Source organism: Pan troglodytes, chromosome 5 (genome assembly GCF_028858775.2).
Source record: "Pan troglodytes isolate AG18354 chromosome 5, NHGRI_mPanTro3-v2.0_pri, whole genome shotgun sequence".
In the NCBI taxonomy this organism is placed as follows: Eukaryota; Metazoa; Chordata; class Mammalia; order Primates; family Hominidae; genus Pan; species Pan troglodytes.
In genome coordinates, this window is record NC_072403.2 from 36358375 (window position 1) to 36366149 (window position 7775).

At 44.3% G+C, this 7775-nt stretch overlaps 1 pseudogene; it reads left to right on the plus strand.

The window, feature by feature from the left end:
• The first annotated feature begins 6537 nt into the window (after positions 1–6537).
• Positions 6538–7458, plus strand: LOC101057435 (GTP-binding nuclear protein Ran-like; annotated as a pseudogene).
• Positions 7459–7775: the final 317 nt, after the last annotated feature.

The following is a 7775-nucleotide window of genomic DNA, read 5'->3' on the forward strand; positions in this document are numbered from 1 at the left end:
CAGGGGAAGAGGGGTAGGGAGGTGAGAGATAAAAGACTACACATTGGGTACATTGTATGCTGCTCAAGTGATGGGTGCACCAAAATCTCAGAAATCAACACTGAAGAACTTATTCATGTAACCAAACACCACCTGTTCTCCCAAAAACCTATTGAAATAAAAAAAATTAAAAAACAAAACAACCCCACCCCCAAAAAAAGAAATAAAGAAGACATAAATAAGGGCAGAGAAATACTATGTTCAAAGATTGAAATATTCAGTATTGTTGAGGTACCAAGTCTCCCACAAATGACCTGTAGATTAAATGCAATTCCAATCAAAATCATGGCAGGGCTGAACCTAAAAGTTTAAAAAAATAAAAATAAATCCTGGCAGGTTTTTTTAAAAAAGAAATTACCAAGCTGATTTGTCAATTTATATGGAAATCTGAAGGACTTTGAATATCCACAATAATTTTTAAAAAGAAGAAACTTGGAAAATACACACTACCTGATTACAAGACTTACCATAAAGCTCCAGGAATCAAGGTTGTGTTATTGGCATAAGGATAGCCATGAATCGGTGGAATAGAATAAAGAGTAGATGAATAAAACCACACATATATGTCTCTGAAAAATGCTTTAAGGGGAAAGGATAGTGTTTTCAACAAATGGTGCTGGAAAAAAAATGACAAGAAATAAGAGGAACACCATATCCAAAAACTCATTTGATATAAATAATAGATATAAACATAAGAGCTAAAGTTGCCAGCCTTCTAAAACAGTGCTACCCATTAGGCTATAATATGAGTCACAAATGTGAGCCACATCGGTAATCTTTAATTTTCTAGTAGCCACATTTTAAAAAGTAAAAAGTAATCAATGAAATTATTTTTAACAATGTTTTATTTAACCCAATACATCCAGAATATAATTTTAGCATGGAATCAGTATAAAAGATTATTGGCATATTTAACATTTTTTTCTCATACTTAGTCTTTCTTGAAATTATTCCTTAGAGCCTCCAGGGCTTAGAAATTCCTTAATTTTACATCCTGCCATGTCAAGATTTCTTCCAGTTCCGGGGATTCTAGGATTTGCAGAAGACATCAGTACCACTTACATTTCCAACTCTGGGTCCCGGAAACAAAGAGTACAGAGACACATTCGAGGCTGGCACCCACCTTAGCCTCCTCCTCTCCCAGCCTTCCTCCACACACCAGGCCCCTCACCCTGCCGGCAAGCTCGGGGTTTCATGAAGTGCCAGGCACTGGTGGGAAGTGGTCAGGAGATAACACAAACCCTGATCTCCGCAACCAGCCTCAGGAAGTCCTTCTGAAACCTACTCAGCCCCATTCCTGCCGCAGCCTGGGTGCTTTCCCCGGCGGAGCCACACGTCTGCAGAGGGTGATTCTAGAACACCCTTCTTCCCAATAACCCAGGGCTCCCTCCTTCATCTGCTTCAGGACTCAGCTCGCATGGCGCCTCTCGGGAAATCTCACTCTCATGATAATAACTTCAAATTGCACCTGGCTCCTTTCATCTTCCGTGCCTTGCTTTTCTCTTAATCATCCTTTATTTTCGGACACCCCTGTAGTTGACTTCAGTGACTTTTTATTGGCCATGTCTTTCAACCGAAGGTAAATTCCTTGAGAGCCATGATTTGTGCCTGTTTGGATTTGACCCAAGCGCCTAGAATAGCGCCTGACGAAAAGTAGATGCTCAACCAACAGTTAGGGGCTGAATAAATCTAGAGACCAGAACCTCTTAAAGTTGAGTCTGGGGCTGACAGGTCGGTATTTTCCCAATATATGATTTTTGAGGTCCACAGGGGAGCGGTGGGGAGAGGCTTACCCAGGGTGGTGAGTGCAGCCTCAGTGGCAGAAATCCCCGTGCGCCCCCTCCTGCCGCAGAGGAAGACAGACCCCTACGGAGCCTCCAGGGCGCAGTCTCCAGGGCGGAGTCCCGGGGCGCTTCAGGCAGGGAGTCTGGGCCAAAACGCCAAAATCCGCCGCTGTCTCTCAGCTGCAGCACGTTTCGCGCTGGGGAGCCTCTCCTGGTGGGCGACCGTCATGGACAATCGACAAGACCAGAAATTAGATTTGAGTCCAGAATCAAGGACCTTTAATCAGGGATTGGAGATGGCAGGGGGCCAGGATTAAGGGATATAGACAGCAGGTCCTGTCTGCTTAGGTTGCAAATGGGAAGAAGAGGCCGGATGCCAGGGTCCTGGACTCTCAGGGTTCGGGTGGGGCCAGAATCCTGGACTCTCAAGGCTGGGGAGGGGCCGCCCTCCAGGATCCAATAGGGTATAGGTTCAGATGCCTGGGTCCTGGAGGTCCGGGGAGTGGCGGAGGAACCGCCCTCGGGTTCCCGATGGATTGGGGGCAAATGCTCAGCCCAGTCTGATTCCAGAAATCCTTGTAACCCAATATAGTCTCCAGCTCCGATGCCATGTCCTTCCCAGGTCCCTCCGTGCTGGGGCTGGAGACTCATCTAGGGGATTCCCGGGAGGAGGGATCTTCCTCTCTGGAAGCAGCAGAACAAATTTCAGGGACTCAGGAGTCCAGGGCCTCATTCCAAAAACACTGAGAGGCTGCGTACTGGGAGCACAGTATGTCTGTGGGGTCCACCCAGACCTGGGAACCAGGTCTTAGGGCCTGCAGACCTCCCTCTGCCTTGAGGTCAGAGTCCACTGCCACTAACTGGGAGGAAACACCTGTCGCGGGACGGGGTCGCCCGCATGTGCACAGAGCCCTGTTCTGCCGAGATCCGAAGGGGAACCTGGGGAGGTCCCAGATGGGGAAGGGACGGGAGAGCTGGGTGTCTCTCCTCAGTCCTTCGGCCACACGGGGCCGCTGCCGCTCTGCGCTCGGGTTCTGATGAGCCGCTCTGGAGAGGACGGGGCGGTGGTCTGAGTAAGACACAGATTGTTGATCCAGAAAGGATGTATCAATGAGGTGGGGCTGGGGTTGTCCAGGGGGTGGAAAGGCCTTCTGAGAAGCCCTGGACTGCGCGGGGATCCGGCTCTAAGGAACAGAGGAGGGCTCTGGAGCTGCCTGTCTCTGAGGTTTCCAACCCCTCCTTGCAAACCCTCCCTCCAGCCTTTTCATGGCAACACTCCAGGAAAATGGAAAGTTGATCATTTTTTTCTTCCACTCCTTAATCCTTTCCTGACTGCTACTTTTAGATAATTTTATTTTAGAAGAGTTTTAAATTTACATAAAAGTTGCAATGGTAGTACAGAGTTGCCATCCGCTCCACAGTCAGTTTCCCCTGATGTTAACATCTCTCATTACTATGGTCCATTTGTCACAGCTAATGAAGTCATTTTCATACCTTATTATTACTAAACTGCAGACTTTATTTGGAGTTCATTAGCGTTCCCCTAATGTCCTTTCTGTGTTTCAGGATTCCATGGAGAATATCACACTACATTTAGTCTCTGTCGTGCCTCCACGGCATCCTCTGGTCTGTGACAATTCCTGAGATTTTCCTAATTTTTGATGCCTTTCACAATATTGGGAAGTACTGACCAGATATATTGTAAAATGTCCCTCAAACTGAATTTAGTTGGGGTGTAGATCATGGTTAGACTATGGTTATGGATGTTTAGATAAGGTGAAGTGCTGTTCTCCAAACACATTATCAAGATTATATCCATTTGATGTACCACTGTTGATGTTGAAGTTGACCATCCATATTTTAACTTCCTGTAGCTGCCACAACAAATGCCCTCAAAGTTGGCAATTTACAACAAGAGAAAATTATTCTTTCACAGTTCTGGAGGCCCAAACTGCAAAATCAATATGCAGGGCCTCACTCCCTCTGAAGGCTCTAAGAGCAAATCCATTCCTTGAGTCCTCCAGCTCTGGCAGCTGCAGGGCATTGGTCAGCGTTCTTTGGCTTGTGGCCCCATTGCTCCAGTCTCTGCCTCCTTCTTCACATTGCCTTCTCCTCTTCTGACTCTCTCTTCTGTGTACCTGTTAGGAAGACACTTGTCATTGGATTTAGGGCCACCTAGGTCATCCAGGAGGATCTCCTCATTTCAATATCCTCAGCTTAATTACATCTGCAAAGACCCTTTTTCCAAACAACTTGACATTCACAGCTTCTGGGGACTAGGACAGAAACATATCTTTGTGGGGACCACCATTCAACCCACTACATCTGGCTAAGCTAATATTTCCCAGAGTGGCAATCCATCAGTGCACCCCAGGTTACAATCCTCATTCTAATTCCCAAATAAACTCAACATATTTGGACATTTCTTTAATGTCTTTTTTTTTTTTTAGGTTGAAAAATCTGGTATCAGAAGTGATCCTGAAGAAAGATTACCTTTGGAAGAGACTTATGCTGAGTTCATTGCTTGATTTCTTGCCTCTGTTTCTGAACATCTTTTGAGAGCAAAATTTACTTTCTAAAAAAATGGGTATGTGTCGACCCTTTAAAAGCTGTTTGGGCTATTGTCGCCATTCAATGAGAGACTTCAGTCTCCCCAAAGAGAAATTATCTGTTGTCAGGATAAACTGGTACATGAATAAACAAAATTGCCATTAGGGGTCGCACCAGTCTCAAGAAAAATCTGGAGAAAATGGTCACAGGATGGACAATTAGATCACAGGCTGCCCACTAAGTAAAAACAAAAATCCTATACTAGGCACACTATTAAAAAACAAATCGCTCCAACCTCTACCATTTCCTCACAGGGATTATGGAATTTTTCTTTTGCTGTCGAGAAATTAATAAGAGGCAGAACAGGATGCCAAAATTCCAAAGCATCCAATATAGGCCGTCTTCTGGGACTCCTGTAAACTATATGGTCAAAATTTATGGTCGGTGGCTCATGCCTATAATCCCAGCACCTTGGGAGACCAAGGTGGAAGGATCGCTTGAGCTCATGAGTTTGAAACCATCCTGGGCAACATAGCAAGAGCTCATCTCTATTTTTAAAAATTAAAATAAATAAGGAAAGAAAAAAAATTAAGGTCCTCTCCTGTGTACGTTTTGAAATCAACGGGTAGAGTACGCCAAAGTTAATTTGGATCTTCAATGGCCGTCCTTGGGGCCTTTTCAGTTCCCCAAACTTGTCTTCCTTAAAACAAAACTAGAAGACCATGGTCCTAAAATTAAACAATGTGAATGGGAGGCTTAGTTTACTTGGTACTTCAAAGTTTCATAGTGCATTCGGGATTGAAACATTGCCTCCCTCTAAGATTCTATCACAAAATTAACTGAGACCAGCAAACAGTTAAGGAAGGACAACAAGGCTTTAGGGCCCCAGATTCTTTCCTCTCCAGAGGAGAGATTTCCTGTTCTCTTTCCTCTGTTCTTCTGTATCCACCTTTGGCTGAATTACCTTTCCCTCCAATTCCTCAGCTTCCACTACCCTTGAACCTGGACTGTTAAAACTTATCCCCTTAATGGCCGGGCACCGTAGCTCACGCCTGTAATCCCAGCACTTTGGGAGGCTGAGGCAGGCAGATCATGAGGTCAGGAGATCGAGACCATCCTGGCTAACACGATGAAACCCCGTCTTTACTAAAAATACAAAAAATTAGCCGGGCGTGGTGGCAGGTGCCTGTGGTCCCAGCTACTCAGGAGGCTGAGGCAGGAGAATGGCGTCAACCAGGAGGTGGAGGTGGCAGTGAGCCGAGATCATGCCACTGCACTCCAGCTTGGGCGACAGAGTGAGACTCCGTCTCAAAAAAAAAAAAAAAGAAAAGAAAAGAAAAGAAAAAAGAAGAAGATACTTGAACAAGCATATTGATAGCAGCACAACTGGTGATTGCAAAAATATGGAACCAGCCCAAATGCCCATCAATCAATGAATGGATAAAGAAAATGTAATTTTATATATATCTATATATATCTATATATAGATATAGATATATATAATGGAATACTACACAGTCATAAAAAGAAAGGAAATAATGGCATTCAAAGCAACCTGGATGGAGTTGGAGACCATTATTCTAAGTGAATTAACTCCGGAATGGAAAACCAAGCATTGTATGTTCTCACTTGTAAGTGGGAGCTAAGCTATGAGAACACAAAGGCTTAAGAATGATACAATGGACTTTGGGAACTGGCGGGGGAAGGGTGGGAGGGAGCTGAGGGATACAAGACTACACATTATGTACAGTGTACACTAATCAGGTGCTGGATGTGCCAAAATCTCGGAAATCACCACTAAAGAACTTATCCATGTAAACAAACACCACCTCTTCCCCAAAAACTATTGAAATTTAAAAATGTTTTAAATAAATAAAATTTAAAAGGATTAAAAATGGATTATTTGCTTTCAAAAAAAAGAAATCACCACTTGCACAGTTTTTATGTAATGTGAAATATGAATATCCACAATTACATGAAAAGCTGTTAAAAATAATCCTCCCAGTCCGGGCATGGTAGCTCACACATGTTGTTCCAGCTACTGGGAAGGCTGAGGTGAGAGAATCCCTTGAGCCCAGGAGTTCTAGGCTGCAGTGAGCTATTATGGTGCCACTGCACTCCAGCCTGGGTGACAGAGCGAGACCCTGTCTCTAAACAACAGCAATAATAATCCTTCCTTCCTGAGTCAGACGGGCATGGAGACGCTTCTGGAAGGAACGCCGCGATGGCTGCGCAGGGAGAGCCCCAGGTCCAATTCAAACTTGTATTGGTTGGTGATGGTGGTACTGGAAAAACGACTTTCGTGAAACGTCATTTGACTGGTGAATTTAAGAAGAAGTATGTAGCCACCTTGGGTGTTGAGGTTCATCCCCTAGTGTTCCATACCAACAGGGGACCTATTAAGTTCAATGTATGGGACACAGCCGGCCTGGAGAAATTCGATGGACTGAGAGATGGCTATTATATCCAAGCCCAGAGTACCATCATAGTGTTTGATGTAACATCGAGAGTTACTTACAAGAATGTGCCTAACTGGCATAGAGATCTGGTATGAGTGTGTGAAAACACCCCCACTGTGTTGAGTGGCAACAAAGTGGATATTAAGGACAAAAGTGAAGGCGAAATCCATTGTCTTCCACCGAAAGAAGAATCTTCAGTACTACGACATTTCTGCCAAAAGTAACTATAACTTTGAAAAGCCCTTCCTCTGGCTTGCTAGGAAGCTCATTGGAGACCCTAACTTGGAATTTGTTGCCATGCCTGCTCTCGCCCCACCAGAAGTTGTCATGGACCCAGCTTTGGCAGCACGGTATGAGCACGACTTAGAGGTTGCTCAGACAACTGCTCTCCTGGACGAGGATGATGACCTGTGAGAATGAAGCTGGAGCCCAGCATCAGAAGTCTAGTTTTATAGGCAGCTGTCCTGTGATGTCAGCGGTGCAGCGTGTGTGCCACCTCATTATTATCTAGCTAAGCGGAACATGTGCTTCATCTGTGGGATGCTGAAGGAGATGAGTGGGCTTCGCAGTGAATGTGGCAGTTCAAAAAATACCTTCATTGTTTGGACCTGCATATTTAGCTGTTTTGGAACACAGTTGATTCCTTGAGTTTCAAATATAGACTGCTACAGTCACATCACAATATTCAGTGGTGAAATCTTGTTTGTTGCTGTCATTCCCATTCCTTTTCATTTAGAATCAGAATAAAGTTGTATTTCAAATATCTAAAAAAAAAACAAAATCCTTCCTTTTTCAACTCAATATTTGTGTAAGGCTAGATTTTTTAACATATACACTTCAATTAAAGTAAGAGAATGGCTGGGATGCAGCTGGAGGCCATAATCCGAAGTGAATTAATGCAGGAAAAGAAAACCAAATACTGCATCTTCTCACTTATAATTGG